Below are 16,537 nucleotides of genomic sequence, written 5' to 3'. Positions count from 1 at the left end.
GTTAGAGGAACAGACAGGAGGTTCTGTGGGAACGAAAGAGACTCATGGTTGGTGTGTTGCCTCCCAGGTGCCAGGGTTCGTGATGTCTCTGATCGTGTTTTTGGGATCCTTAAGGGGGAGGGGGAGCAGCCCCAAGTTGTGGTTCACAAAGGTACCAACGACATAGGTAGGAAGAGAGATGGGGATTTGAGACAGAAATTCAGGGAGCTAGGGTGGAAGCTGAGAGCTAGAACAAACAGAGTTGTTATCTTTGGGTTGTTACCCGTGCCACATGCTAGTGAAGTGAGAAATAAGGAGAGAGAGGAGTTGAACACGTGGCTACAGGGATGGTGCAGGAGGGAGGGTTTTGGTTTCCTGGATAATTGGGGCTCATTCTGGGGTAGGTGGGACCTCTACAAACAGGATGGTCTTCACCTGAACCAGAGGGGTACCAATATCCTGGGGGGGAGATTTGCTAGTGCTCTTCAGGGGGGTTTAAACTAATTCAGCAGGGGGATGGGAACCTAAATTGTAGTCCCAGTGTACAGGATGTTGAGAGGAGTAAGGTCAGGGATAGGGTTAAAAGTTCGAAAGAGGGCACCGGCAAGCAGGACGCTGGTTTGAAGTGTGTCTACTTCAACGCCAGGAGCATCCGGAATAAGGTGGGTGAGCTTGCAGCATGGGTTGGTACCTGGGATCTCGATGTTGTGGTGATTTCGGAGACATGGGTAGAGCAGGGACAGGAATGGTTGTTGCAGGTTCCAGGATTTAGATGCTTCTGTAAGAACAGAGAAGATGGTAAAAGAGGGGGGGGTGTGACATTGTTAATCAAGGAAAGTATTACGGCGGTAGAAAGGACGCTTGAGGACTCGTCTACTGAGGTAGTATGGGCCGAGGTTAGGAACAGTAGAGGAGAGGTCACCCTGTTGGGAGTTGTCTATAGACCTCCGAATAGTTCCAGAGATGTAGAGGAAAGGATTGCAAAGATGATTCTCGACAGGAGCGAGAGTAACAGGGTAGTTGTTATGGGGGACTTTAACTTTCCAAATATTGACCGGAAATACTATAGTTCGAGTACTATACATGGGTCAGTTTTTGTGCAGTGTGTGCAGGAGGGTTTTCTGACACAGCATGTAGACAGGCCAACAAGGGGCGAGGCCACATTGGATTTGGTACTGGGTAATGAACCCGGCCAGGTGTTAGATTTAGATGTAGGTGAGCACTTTGGTGATAGTGATCACAACTCGGTTATGTTTACTTTAGCAATGGGCAGGGATAGGTATATACCGCAAGGCAAGAATTATAGCTGGGGGAAAGGCAATTATGATGCTATTCGGCAAGATTTAGGATGTATAGGATGGGGAAGGAAACTGCAGGGGATGGGTAATATCGAAATGTGGAGCTTTTTCAAGGAACAGCTACTGCGTGTCCTTGATAAGTATGTACCTGTCAGGCAGGGAGGAAGTTGTCGAGCAAGGGAACCGTGGTTTACTATGGAAGTTGAATCACTTGTCAAGAGGAAGAAGAAGGCTTATGTTAGGATGAGACATGAAGGCTCAGTTAGGGCACTTGAGAGTTACAAGTTAGCCAGGAAGGACCTAAAGGGAGAGTTAAGAAGAGCGAGGAGAGGACACGAAAAGTCGTTGGCGGATAGGATCAAGGAAAACCCTAAGGCTTTCTATAGGTATATCAGGAACAAAAGAATGACTAGAGTAAGATTAGGGCCAATCAAGGATAGTAGTGGAAAGTTGTGTGTGGAATCAGAGGAGATAGGGGAAGCGTTAAATGGATATTTTTCGTCAGTGTTTACACTGGAGAAAGACAATGTTGTCGAGGAGAACACTCAGGTTCAGTCGACTAGGCTAGATGGAATTGAGGTTCAAAAGGAGGAGGTGTTAGCAATTTTGGAAAATGTCAAAATAGATAAGTCCCCTGGGCCAGATGGGATTTATCCTAGGATTCTCTGGGAAGCCAGGGAGGAGATTGCAGAACCTTTGTCCTTGATCTTTATGTCGTCTTTGTCGACAGGAATAGTGCCGGAAGACTGGAGGATAGCAAATGTTGTCCCCTTGTTCAAGAAGGGGAGTAGAGACAACCCTGGTAATTATAGACCTGTGAGCCTTACTTCGGTTGTGGGTAAAATGTTGGAAAAGGTTATAAGAGATAGGGTTTATAATCATCTTGAAAAGAACAAGTTGATTAGCGATAGTCAACACGGTTTTGTGAAGGGTAGGTCATGCCTCACAAACCTTATTGAGTTTTTTGAGAAGGTGACCAAACAGGTGGATCAGGGTAAAGCTGTTGATGTGGTGTATATGGATTTCAGTAAGGCGTTTGATAATGTTCCCCACGGTAGGCGATTGCAAAAAATAAGGAAGTATGGAATTGAAGGTGATTTAGCGGTTTGGATCAGTAATTGGCATCGCCTCATTTCTATCAGTCGCTGGCATGTTATTTGTGTCTTCCACTGTGAAGACTGACCCAAAAAACCTGTTCAGTTCCTCAGCCATTTCCTCATTTCCCATTATTAAAACTCCCTTCTCATCCTCTAAAGGACCAATATTTACCTTAGCCACTCTTTTTTGTCTTATATATTTGTAAAAACTTTTACTGTCTGTTTTTATATTCTGAGCAAGTTTACTCTCACACTCTATCTTACTCTTCTTTATAGCTTTTTTAGTAGCTTTCTGTTGCCCCCTAAAGATTTCCCAGTCCTCTAATCTCCCAGCAATCTTTGCCACTTTATATGCTTTATATCGCTCCTTCCGAGAGGATCCCTAACTATGAGATCATGAATCAATCCTGTCTCATTACACAGGACAAGATCTAGGGCCGCTTGTTCCCTCGTAGGTTCCATTACATACTGTTCTAGGAAACTATCGCGGATACATTCTATAAACCCCTCCTCAAGGTTGCCTTGACCGACCTGGTTAAACCAATCGACATGTAGATTAAAATCCCCCATGATAACTGCTGTACCATTTCTACATGCATCAGTTATTTCTTTGTTTATTGCCTGCCCCACCATAACGTTACTATTTGGTGGCCGATAGACTACTCCTATCAGTGACTTTTTCGCCTTACTATTCCTGATTTCCACCCAAATGGAATCAACCTTATCCTCCATAGCACCGATGTCATCCCTTACTATTGCCCGGATGTCATCCTTAAATAACAGAGCAACACCACCTCCCTTACCATCCACTCTGTCCTTCCGAATAGTTTGATACCCTCGGATATTTAACTCCCAGTCGTGACCATCCTTTAACCATGTTTCAGTAATGGCCACTAATTCATAGTCATTTACGATGATTTGTGCCATCAACTCATTTACTTTATTCCGAATACTACGAGCATTCAGGTAAAGTACACTTATGTTGGTTTTTTTACCTCTGTTTTGAATCTTAACATCTCCAGTTTTATTCCTTTTGTTATTACTGGGCCTATTCACTGAGCCCCCCTCAGTCACTGTACCTTGTACTGTCGCCCTTTTAGATTTTTGACTATGTCTTCTCTGCCTTGCACTTTTCCCCTTACTTCCTTTTGCTTCTGTCCCTGTTTTACTACCTTCCAACTTCCTGCATTGGTTCCCATCCCCCTGCCACATTAGTTTAAACCCTCCCCAACAGCTCTAGAAAACACCCCCCTTAGGACATCGGTTCCAGTCCTGCCCAGGTGCAGACCGTCCGGTTTGTACTGGTCCCACCTCCCCCAGAGAGACCTGGGTCTGCTAGTGCATGAGTAGCAGAAAGTTGGTTTACAGGTGCAACAGGTGATTAAGAAGGCAAATGGAATTTTGTCCTTCATTGCTAGAGGGATGGAGTTTAAGACTAGGGAGGTTATGTTGCAATTGTATAAGGTGTTAGTGCGGCCACACCTGGAGTATTGTTTTCAGTTTTGGTCTCCTTACTTGAGAAAGGACGTACTGGCGCTGGAGGGTGTGCAGAGGAGATTCACTAGGTTAATCCCAGATCTGAAGGGGTTGGATTATGAGGAGAGGTTGAGTAGACTGGGACTGTACTCGTTGGAATTTAGAAGGATGAGGAGGGATCTTATAGAAACATTTAAAATTATGAAGGGAATAGATAGGATAGATGCGGGCAGGTTGTTTCCACTGGCGGGTGACAGCAGAACTAGGGGACATAGCCTCAAAATAAGGGGAAGTAGATTTAGGACTGAGTTTAGGAGGAACTTCTTCATCCAAAGGGTTGTGAATCTATGGAATTCCTTGCCCAGTGAAGCAGTTGAGGCTCCTTCATTACATGTTTTTAAGGTAAAGATAGATAGTTTTTTGAAGAATAAAGGGATTAAGGGTTATGGTGTTCGGGCCGGAAAGTGGAGCTGAGTCCACAAAAGATCAGCCATGATCTAATTGAATGGCGGAGCAGGCTCGAGGGGCCAGATGGCCTACTCCTGCTCCTAGTTCTTATGTTCTTATGTTCTTATGTTCTTATTACCCTGGGTCTCTGGAACACTATCCCAGTCGCAATGCCACTGCGCCACCAGATGCAGCATAAATCCAAATTGCTGATATTTATAAGAACAGAGATTATATCTCACATTCTTAAAAGAACAGAACAGCTGATGCAGTAGTTATGGTTAAACCTTAAAAAGGATAAGAGAATTGAAGGCATTATTGCGATAGATGACCACTAGTTTGGTGAATGAGATGAATGCTCAGGAGAACCCTATAGAGGGAGGAAGGAGGAAGAAACGTTTAGAGAGCTTTAGAGAGGAAGGTCCAAAGTTCAGGTCCCAGACAAATGGAGGTATGGCCATCAATGGTAGTGATTAAAGCTGCAGACGTGTAAGAAATAAAATTGGATCAACATCGAGATGTCAGGGCCCCTTGGAGATTGAGATTACAGAGATAGGGAGAGCCGAGGTTATGAAGCAATTTGAAAAAATGATGAAAAATTTAAAATTGAGAACTTACCAGTCCAGAAGCAAGCATCCAGTGGGTGAGGCCCAAAGTGGACTGGTCATATAGATTAGTCGGTAAGACGAGCAGTGGCAGACATTTAGGGAGATAATTCATGACTGCCGGCAAAAAAAATCTCAAAGAAGAGGAAAGACTCTGAGGGGAGGAAGTACTGACCATGGGTAACCAAGGAAGTTAAGGAGGATATTAAGGTGAAAGCGGAAACATATGAGATGCCAAAGGTTAGTCGTAAGCCAGATTGGATTCAGAATGCAGCAAATGTGGACTAAAAAACTAATCAGGAAGGAGAGAATAAACTGAGGACATGCCAGCGAGAAACCTAATAACAAATAATAAAAGATTTTTTCCCGGGATATGGACCCGGGAAGAGCAGAAGATTGTAGTTTAGTCGGGCAGCATGGTCGGCATGGGCTTGAAGGGCCAAAGGGTCTGTTCCTGTGCTGTACTTTTCTTTGTTCTTTTTTGTTCTTTGTAAATGGTGCCCTGGCAAAGTCTCACAGGCGCAGCTGCTAGGCCCTGGGCACAGGGAGAATACCGTGCGGACATTTAAATTATTCCAGTGAGGCTGAGATCCAGTTTGCGTTGTCTCACGGGATTTTGGTGAATCTTGCGAGATGTTTTGTGTGTTGCAAATCTCGTGGGAGGCCATTGCGTCACCAAGTCAGGCACGGCGAGGCTGGTAAATCACGCTCGTAGTTTCACGTGAGTCCCGAATCAAAAAAGTCCAATGACATCTTCTTTCAGAGGTTAACGGACTGAGACTGAGGACTTTGTGATTGGAGAAGGTAAATAAAGATGAATGAGTCCGATAGGGACAGATACAGTTCCAATATTTCCAGTTGTTCACAGTGCAGTTGAGGGCTGGGCCACCTTCCTGGGCAGAGCTCCTTCTGATGCTACCGATTGGGTGGTACAATGATCGGCTGCTTAGGCTCAGTTCCACATGCCAATATTATATGTTCTAGCAGCTTGGGGGCAGTCATGTGGCACACCTCCTACTTCTTCACCTGGAATTTGGACAACGGGTATATTTTCCAAGATCTGGAAACTTTGAGGCGTTTTATAGAGGAGGCAGGGATTCACGGTAGCATGGTGGTTAGCATCAATGCTTCACAGCTCCAGGGTCCCAGGTTCGATTCCCGGCTGGGTCACTGTCTGTGCGGAGTCTGCACGTCCTCCCCGTGTGTGCGTGGGTTTCCTCCGGGTGCTCCGGTTTCCTCCCACAGTCCAAAGATGTGCGGGTTAGGTGGATTGGCCATGCTAAATTGCCCGTAGTGTAAGGTTAATGGGGGGATTGTTGGGTTACAGGTATACCGGTTACGTGGGTTAAGTAGGGTGATCATTGCTCGGCACAACATCGAGGGCCGAAGGGCCTGTTCTGTGCTGTACTGTTCTATGTTCTATGTTCTATGTTTTGTTCCTTGCAGACGTACTGTCACTACTAGCTGGAGCTCTACCTTAGAAATGTAAAGGGTGGGGCAGCATGGTGGCACAGTAGTTAGCATTGCTGCCTACGGCGCTGAGGACCCGGGTTCGAATCCCGGCCCTGGGTCACTGTCCGTGAGGAGTTTGCATATTCTCCCCGTGTCTGCGTGGGTTTCACCCCCACAACCCAAAGATGTGCAGGTTTGGGGCAGCACGGTGGCACAGTGGTTAGCATTGCTGCCTACGGCGCTGAGGACCCGGGTTCGAATCCCGGCCCTGGGTCACTGTCCGTGAGGAGTTTGCACATTCTCCCCGTGTCTGCGTGGGTTTCGCCCCCACAACCCAAAGATGTGCAGGATAGGTGGATTGGCCATGCTAAATTGCCCCTTCATTGGAAAAAATAATTGGGTACTCTAAATTTATTTAAAAAAAGATGTGCAGGTTAGATGGATTGGCCACGTTAAATTGCCCCTAAATTGGAAAAAAATGAATTGGATATTCTAAATTTATTTTTTAAAAATGTAAAGGGTGTTGGTTCATTTCTTTAGAATTTGATTGTCTGCAGCCCCAGGGGCATTAACGGCTCTTTAATGATAACGAGTTTCCTGCTGCCTAATAACGTCCTCTTGTGTGCGTCAAGGCTAGCCAGGGTAGTGCCTTGTCCATTTATAAAATCAAAATAATTTTATAGAGTAGCCAGATTGATGTAGATATATGTTTTTCTGTCTTCTGGTTCGAGAGAGAATATTGTATTAAATTAAACACCAATATGTTAATCCTTCTTGCCATAGATTAAAGATCCTACTAAAGGATACAACGGTAGTTGATGAATATATAAAGTTAATTGAAGAAAAATGTGATAAATATATAAAGCATTGGAGGACAGTGTCACGGCCTATTGTAAGTCTTTCATTTGCACAAAACTTTAATGAAGTAATAGCTATGGACTTGATAGTGCAGGTCAAGGACAGAATATTTTCAACTTACATTTTACAGAAATCACATTTTTGATTGGTTAGACGCTCCCAAAGATCTTAGCTGTCATCTGCCCTGGCTTGGGCTGTCCATGCAAAGAATTCACTTCAAATGGTTCGGGATTATTTATCAATTATTCTCCAGGAGGAATTTCAAAAATAAATTGTGTGATTTGTGCTCATTCTCTGGTCCCAGAAAGAACTACAGTTGGCTTCACTTTTTCTGTGCACCTGACCGCCCCATGTGCAAGAAAGTAGCATTCAGCAAGGCAGGATTCCCAGAACAAATTCAGGTGGTGCATCATGTAAGGCTGTCCAAGATAAACTTAATTCTTATGGATTTAGTAAACTACAAAAGAGATGGTGAGAAAGAGTGGAATGGTCCAGATCAGGAGATAGTATATGATGGGAAGACATTGGTTTTCCAACATGTCAGTCAAACTATTAGAGTCCATAGGTAGCATTGTGGATAGCACAATCGCTTCACAGCTCCAGGGTCCCAGGTTCGATTCCGGCTTGGGTCACTGTCTGTGCAGAGTCTGCACACACGGGGGGTGTGTGCGTGGGTTTCCTCCGGGTGCTCCGGTTTCCTCCCACAGTCCAAAGATGTGCAGGTTAGGTGGATTGGCCATGATAAATTGCCCTTAGTGTCCAAAATTGCCCTTAGTGTTGGGTGGGGTTACTGGGTTATGGGGATAGGGTGGAGGTGTTGACCTTGGATAGGGTGCTCTTTCCAAGAGCCGGTGCAGACTCGATGGGCCGAATGGCCTCCTTCTGCACTGCAAATTCTATAATTCTATAATTCATCTCGGTTAATTGGGATTGATTACAAACTTTTGGAATGAATAATTGAAGCCAAGGCAACAAGGCACCTTGTACCTCTCACACTCATCCTTTTGACATATATAAAGAACAGAATATAGTAGACTAGGAATGCATGCTGATGGACAGAATTATGCCGACTTGCAGAGTTGGCCTGCTATATCCAAAGGACAACTGCCTAAAGCTTGTACTATTGTCATGTATACATATCAGAGGGCAGCACGGTGGCCTAGTGGTTAGCACAACCGCCTCACGGCGCTGAGGTCCCAGGTTCGATCCCGGCTCTGGGTCACTGTCCGTGTGGAGTTTGCATATTCTCCCCGTGTCTGCGTGGGTTTCGCCCCCACAACCCAAAAATGTGCAGAGTAGGTGGATTGGCCACGCTAAATTGCCCCTTAATTGGAAAAAATAATTGGGTAATCTAAATTTATTTTTTTTTAAAATGTATACATATCAGAAGGGTCCAGTGAAATGGCTAATGTGGGGAGAGCAGGGCACATTTAACATTGGATGAATGTTGAAGATGGTGGACAAGAAGTAAGAACTAAGGACTGGCAAAACGAGGTGAAACAATAGAAAGCAATAAAACATCGTATGAATCCCCATGATGAATCTGGAGTGAGTCTGGCATGAGGAAGCAATCATGTGCTGGCAACAGAAAGTCTGATCATGTCGCCAGAACCCAGAAAGAGATAGGAGGGCAAGTAGAGGCTGTTGTTTTATTGTAGGAAAGACTACTGAACAATCCAGGAAAGTCACTAGAAGCAGATTAGGACATTTTGGTGGTTACAAACAAGTTGGAGGAAAAATCAATAAGAGAGACAAAACAATAAGAGTGTCTGGTGTTGTGATATGCTGGGCAACTGTGCAGTCAATTCCAGCCTCACAGGCTGCGGAGTCCTAACATTAGTCAATAAACCAATAACTTGTATATCTCTTTGACACTCGACTGCTTCAATGACTTACAGGCACCAGATTTGTAAATAAAACATAAAACAAACTGTTTATAACAAGAGAATAGATAAACACGTAATGACAAAAAATAGACAAATGGTCTGCTAATCTAATTATTCCCCTAACCCCCCCCCCCCCCCCCCCCCCCCCCGGTGCCACTCTCCACCCAGACACCAGACATATGGTGGGGGAGTGGAGGAAAAGTTCAAAATAATGGATTAAACTGGGGATGAGAGATGCGTTTCTTTGCGGTTGGGGTTGAGGTCTTTGGATCTCCAAACGCGGGGTGTTGCAAATCATCGGTCGGTATGTATCAAAGAACAAAAAAACAAAGAACAATACAGCACAGGAACAGGCCCTTTGGCCCTCCAAGCCTGTACCGGTCATGATACCACCCTTGGCCAACACCCTCAGCACTTCCTTCTGCCGTATCCCTCTGTACCCACCCTATCCATGTATTTGTCGAGATGCCCTTTGAACGCCGTTAATGTATCTGCTTCCACAACCTCCCCTGGCAGCACATTCCAGGGACTCACCACCCTCTGTGTATAAAAACCTGCCTCGCACATCTCCTCATAACTTTGCCCCATGGACCTATGGCCCCTGGTGACTGACCCCTCCACCCTGGGAAAGAGTGCCTGCCCATCCTCTCTATCCATGCCCCTCATAATCTTGTAGACCTCTCAGATCACCCTTTTCAAATGAAAACAATGTGTGTCTATTCAGCCTCTCCACATAGCTAACACCCTCCAGACATGGCAACATCCCGGTAAACCTCGTCTACACCCTCTTCAAAGCCTCCACATCCTTCTGATAGTGAGGCGACCAGAATTGTGCGCAATATTCCAAGTGCGGCCTTACCACGGTTCTATACAACTGTAGCATGACTTGCCAGTTTTTGTACTCGATGCCCCATCCAATGAAGGCAAGCATTCCATATGCTTTCTTGACTACCTTATCCATTTGTGTTGCCACTTTCAAAGATGTGCGCTCCCAGATCTCTCTGCCTTTCTATATTCCTAAGAACTTTGCCATTTATTGTACATTTCCCCTCTATGTTAGACCTATCAAATGCATTACCTCACACTTGCCGGACTAAACTCCATTTGCCATTTCTCTGCCCAAATCTCCAATTTACATATGTCCTGTGGTATCTTCTGACAATCCTGAATATTACCTGCCACTCCACCAACCTTGGTGTTGTCTGCGAACTTACTAATCAGACCGGCTACATTTTCCTCCAAATCGTTTATGTCTACTACAAACAACAGAAGCCCCAGCACAGATCCCTGTGGAACATCACTAGTCACAACCTTCCATTCAGAAAAATATCCTTCTCCTGCTACCCTTTGCCTTCTGTGACCGAGCCATCTTACCACCTCACCTCTGATCCCGTGTGACTTCAACTTTTGTACCAGTCTGCCATGAGGCACCTTGTCATAGGCTTTACTGAAGTCCATGTAGACAACATTCCCCGCCCTCCCCTCATAAATCATCTTTGTCACCTCCTCAAAAAACTCGATCAAGTTAGTGATGCACGACCTCCCCTTCACAAAACCATGCTCTCTATCGCTAATGAGTCCATTTTGTTTCCAAATGGGTATAAATCCTGTCCCTGAGAATTCTCTCCTAGAATTTACCTACTACCAACGTGAGGCTCAGTGGCCTATAGTTTCCAGGATTATCCCTGCTACCTTTCTTAAACAGTGGTACCGTATTAGCTCTTCTCCAGTCCTCTGTAGCCAATGAGGATATAAAGATGCCAATCAAGGCCCCAGCAATTTCCTCCCTTGCTTCCCTCAGTATTCTGGGGCAGATCCCATCTGGCCCAGGAGAGTTATCTATCTTGATAGCTTTAAAAAGACCCAATACCTCCTCCTTTTCGATGTTAAAAAGATCGTTTAGGAATGACCTTCAGTTAGAACTGTCAGGCTATATGACTTCCTCTGGAGTTGCCTTCACTTCTACTGACTTGGACGTTCACAGAGTAGATTCCCCTCAGGCCTGTGCAATTCTAACTTGCGTCCACCAGATGGACTACCAGCCTCACTGAGTCGATTGGAATGGTAGCGAGCGGGGATCGCCGGGTGTTTCATGATGGCCAACCCGGGGAGCACGTAATTGGTATCTAACATTAATTAACGTTACTTAATAATGCCCCATGGGCTTCATGCCATGAGTGACTGTCCCGCCGCTGATTCATTGGGACCTCACCCAGCAGCTCCTTGCTAACGCCCCTCGGGAGCAGCACTTAAACCGATCCCGCAGAGCAAACTCCAGACATCACACAGACATGCTACTGCACAGACCAGCTCAACGATTCGGAGATGCCAACCTGACCAGCCTGATGGACACGGTGGAGTCCAGATGGGATAACCTGTTTCCCTGAGAGGGTCGGAGAGACAGCCATAGGTCAGCCAGTGCCGCCTGGGAGGCAGTGACAGGAGCGTCAGCTCAGGGAGTGTCACCAGGAGGACTGCCACCCAGTGCCGCAAGAAGCTCAACCTCCACCAGACTGCACGGGTGAGTTAGCACCGGACTCCTGGCACCGGTCCCATCTACTACCCTCCCACCACCCCTTGACACTGCGCCTGGCACCCCTCCCCCCCCCCCACTCCCGTCCAGCACAAGACTGCAACATGCTTCCAATACTGCTCGGGTGGTGGCCACAGTGGAAAGGCTGGAGCACAACATCAGCACCATGCGTGGTGGTGTCCAAGGTGTAACTCAGTCAGTTGCAGCCATGGTTGAGCACCTCAACAGCATGTCCAAGTTGTTGGGGAAGTGTCCTTGATGCATGTAACCTTTCCGAGGCACTGCGGAGCATGTCCCAGTCGCAGTTGGACCTTGCCGGGGCATTGCGGGGAATATTCCAATCTCAGGTGGGCATCACTGAGGCGCTTCAGAGCATGTCCTGGAAATTGATAGGAGATACTTAAGGATTTTCCACGTTTTAGATATATCATTCTCTTAAGAGAAGTTAGTGTGTTAGCAGATAACAAAGGATTGTTGAAAGTTTTATATTATTAACAGATAACTAAAGACTGTTAATCAATTTATATATATTTTTAACTGCAATTCTGTATGTATCAATTGAGAGTATTTTACAATAAATATACTTTGATTAAAATTATACTGTTTAGACTTACTCTCAAAGTTTAAAATCCTAGACACTTATTTAGGAAGTCTCAAATGACTGGGACCCACGACAACAGAGGTAACGATTTAGTTATGAGTGACGCATCTGAACTTTTCCCATAAAAAGTAACTGAGATCCTGTTTAACTGCCTGAGACCCGGAAAAGTATTCTCCCTCCATGAGATCTATTTTGAGTCTTATCAGAGAATCGGATTTCCCTCTTTTGGTGGGTTAACCTAGAGCATAGGTTAATAATAAAGTATTATCAGGTCCGGAATAACCTAAATCCTTCACATCTGCTGCCCAATCTGTTCCTCTATCCCTTTGCTGCTATTGGGGGGTCTGTAGAAAACTCCCATTAAAGTAACTGCTCCTTTCTTGTTTCTGACTTCCACCCATACTGACTCAGTAGACAAACCCTCCTCAGCTACCTTCTGTAGCTGTGGTGCACTCCCTAATTAACAGTGCCATCCCCCTTCCTCTTTTACCTCCCTCCCTATTCTTCTGAAAACATCTAAACCCCGGAACAATTAACAACCATTCTTGCCCCTGTGAAACCCATGTCTCCGTAATGGCCACAACATCGTAGTTCCAAGTACTGATCTATGCTCTAAGTTCATCTCTCTTATTCCTGACACTCCTTGCATTGAAATAGACACACTTTAACCCATTCCACTAAGTGCAACTTTGCCCTATCAACTCTCTATCCTTTCTCATAGACTTGCTGCATACTATTTCTGCCTGTTCAACAGCTACCCTATCCTCTGATTCGTAGCTCTGGTTCCCATCCCCCTGCCAAACTAGTTTAAACCCTCCCGAAGAGCTCTAGCAAACCTCCCACCCAGGATATTGGTGCCCCTTCAGTTTAGGTGCAACCCATCCTTCATGTACAGGTCCCATCTTCCCCAGAAGGTATCCCAATGATCCACATATCTGAAGCCTTCCGTCCTACACCAGCCCTGTAGCCACGTGTTCAGCTGCACTCGCTCTCTGTTCCATGCCTCACTTGCATGAGGCACTGGCAGCAATCCTGAGATCACTATTCTGCTTGTCCTGCTCTTGAACTTTGACCTAACTCCCTAAAATCACTTTTTAGATCCTCATCCCTTTTCTTAGCTATGTCGTTGGTGCCAATGTGCACCACGACTTCTGGTTGCTCCCCCTACCCCTTAAGAATCCTGTAGACTCAATCCAAGACATCCCTGACCCCGGCACCCGGGAGGCAACATACCTTCCGGGAGTCTCGTTCGCGATCACCGAATCTCCCATCCATTTCCCTAACCATTGAGGCTCCTATCACTATTGCTTTTCTATTCTCCCCCCCCCCTTCCCTTCTGAGCCACAGAGCCAGACTCATTGCCAGAGACCTGGCCGCTAGGGCCTTCCCCCGGTAGGTCATCCCCCCCAACAGCATCCAAAATTCTGGCAGATTCCGGCTTGGGTCACTGTCTGTGTGGAGTCTGCACATCCTCCCCATGTGTGCGTGGGTTTCCTCCAGGTGCTCCGGTTTCCTCCCACAGTCCAAAGATGTGCGGGTTAGGTGGATTGGCCATGATAAATTGCCCTTAGTGTCCAAAATTGCCCTTAGTGTTGGGTGGGGTTGTTGACCTTGGGTAGGGGGTAGGGTGCTCTTTCCAAGAGCCGGTGCAGACTCAATGGGCCGAATGGCCACCTTCTGCACTGTAAATTCTATGTCTAAAATGTCTAATATTGGTCGTGGACTTGACGTGTAATATGAGGGCCTACAGAAGCTGACTGTTGCCATAAATGTGGTGGTATTGTAACAAAATCGGCTGTACTTTCTTTTCCTGTGACTGTGGCTGTAATCTTAGCTGGCCATTCGGTCCCAATTAACGGTCGGTATTTGTCCTCCAACTCCCTGTTCTGTCCGGTTCTGTCATAGGCCAGGGTAACGTGGTGCAGTGAATGTTCAATGTCTAACGTCCACCACTGGGGTGTAATAGAAATATAGCACTGTTGTCTCATCCTCCATGATTGAACCGTTACCCCTTTGTCTCCGCACTCGAGCTGTAGCTGGAAGATACACAGTAAATCTCGGGCCAACAAGTTACAGTCCAATCCAGTAATCACCACAAACTGATGATCTGTAGACTTATTCTCATAAGTGACTGTCACAGGTCCAGAAATGGAATACTCACACACCTGGCCTTGGAACCCCGACACATGCTGGGTGTGGTCGGATAGTGGTAGGTGAAGTTCTGATTGCACCGTAGACATGACAATCCAGAGTCGATTACAAATGGGTAATGTTGATCTCCTATCTGCAGAGAGATAATAGGTTCCCTGTCCGATTGGACAGTCCTTATGACTAAATTAGCTAGTCAATCTCGTGTTGGGAAAGGGTTTGCCTGGGAAAAGTCGGTGTACCTCGTCTGTCCTCCCCTTGGTGGGTACCCACTCCTTTGGGTCGGGTATTCTCCTTCTGCTGCCCGTCTTCTAAAGGGGCATTGCTGATGCCAGTGATCTGTACCGCCACAATTAAAACATGCATTGTTCCCTCTATATCTGCCCCGTCCTCTTTTCCCAGTAGACCAATGGCCCCTCAGAGGGGGCGGCAGTTGTAAAGCTGTTGGTGCATATGGTGGGCCATAAAGATGGGCTGAGGGTCCATTTGGGTGGGTTTGATATCCTCCCCCTTGTTGATCCGCCCACCCAAAGTCACAATATTGGGGTTCCAGCTGGCAAGCCACTGTATCTGCCGCTGGTTGGGGTCTCAGATCATCCTTTTTCATTACATACTCAGTCTTAATCTTTGCAACTGAGCCTCCTTCCTGGCCCACACCCTCCTTCCAATAAAATCTGACTGCCCAGGCCATCTGGGAAGGGTCTTTCTCTGTCCAATTCATGTTATTACATTTCACGGCAGTAGCCACGGAAGGTGGTAGGCAATGCATTAACATATCACAATATTGAGGGGAATTCTGACCATTTTGGTACAGCAAGTCGCCTGACTGCCCACGGTAGATTTCATTAAAGCGTTCCAGAAATTCCTCTGGCTTCTCAGTCTTCTAAGGTTTGAGGTCTAAGATAGCAGAGATGTTTATGGGCTTTTGAAATGTGGCATTCAACGCATTCAGGATTTGTGCCCGTCTATCATCGTCCAAGGCATGGGCTTGCTGAAGTGCGGCGTGGCTAGCATAATTCAAGTGGTTGAGGTGACTGCGATACTCTGCTGGGGTTAAAACCTGCTGGACTAGGGCCCAGAGGTCCCTAGAATCAGTTTGATAAACTGAGATGGTAGTTCTCAGATAGTCCACGAAAGCAGCAGGAAATTTCTTCCTGTCTGGGATTGCAGCCAGAATAGCCATCATCTCACTGGGTCTCCATGGGAGATAAACGTCTATCGTGGCTGGGCTGCTGCTGTAGAAGCATCAGGGTTGGGTATTTTCCTAATCGGCAACTGTCTCAGAGTCTCAGAGGGGGCGCTTTAGCGGATTCCTCTGGCTCTTCAAAGACTTTGACGTCCTTCCTTTCCGATAGGGGGAGCTCCGGCTCCTCAGAACCATTCTCGTCCTGTTTCTTTGTTCTCATACTTTTCTGACCTACCATATCGGTCTTAAGGGATCTAGGTGGTATGCGTAATTGTTTCTGGATAGGATCAGGCCCCTCTCTCATTGTCCGAGACCGGGTCCTAGAGCTAACTGGGCTTGTGGAACAGAGCTCCCCTTCTCTAACAGACGGTGAAGGTGCAGAAATAGGACCCAAACTATCAACCGAAGGGATTGGAGAGGCTGGCATGATTTGAATCTGGAAAGCAGTGACTGGATATAAATTATGATACCCTGGTGGTTCTGGAATTAGTGCAGGCAATGCTACTGGTGCAGTCGGGACTCTACCCAATATGGTCCAATTCTCTAGGTCATCATCTGCCTCTGTCAATGCAAGGCCAGCCATTGAACTACGTAGCCCATTTTCTTACTCGAGTCTGCCCCGCTAGGTGTCTCCCTCTCTTTACTTGCGTGTTTTTTGAATGCACACTCCTTTTTCAAGATCTCCAGAGTTTTCTGGTTTCCCCATTCACTAATTGGAATCCCCATTTTAAGGGCATTTTCTTGCCAACTTGATAACAGGATCTTATCCCTCTCCTCTTGACAATATTGTCTCCATAATCCGATTAACTGTTTAGCTTTCATACTTTGGCTCTTTTTCCAGTTTTCACCCTGAATTTGTTTAATGATCTCCAGATATTTAGTGCCCCGTAGTGGTCATTCGTCACCCAATTTCTTCATTAAAGTTGCTGACATTTTTCTAAAATCTCTCGCTTTATCTGGATAAATATCAC

At 46.1% G+C, this 16,537-nt stretch overlaps 1 protein-coding gene across 1 annotated transcript in view; it reads left to right on the top strand.

Annotated features, from left to right (window-relative positions):
* LOC119965021 (Kv channel-interacting protein 1-like) overlaps positions 1-16,537 on the top strand; it is a 604,872-nt gene that overhangs the window by 208,921 nt on the left and 379,414 nt on the right. The gene's annotated exons all lie outside the window — the stretch shown is intronic.

The sequence above is a fragment of the Scyliorhinus canicula genome, chromosome 4 (genome assembly GCF_902713615.1).
Source record: "Scyliorhinus canicula chromosome 4, sScyCan1.1, whole genome shotgun sequence".
Taxonomy (NCBI): Eukaryota; Metazoa; Chordata; class Chondrichthyes; order Carcharhiniformes; family Scyliorhinidae; genus Scyliorhinus; species Scyliorhinus canicula.
The sequence above is the reverse complement of the archived record's forward strand: the minus strand, read 5'-3'. Positions and strand labels throughout refer to the sequence as shown.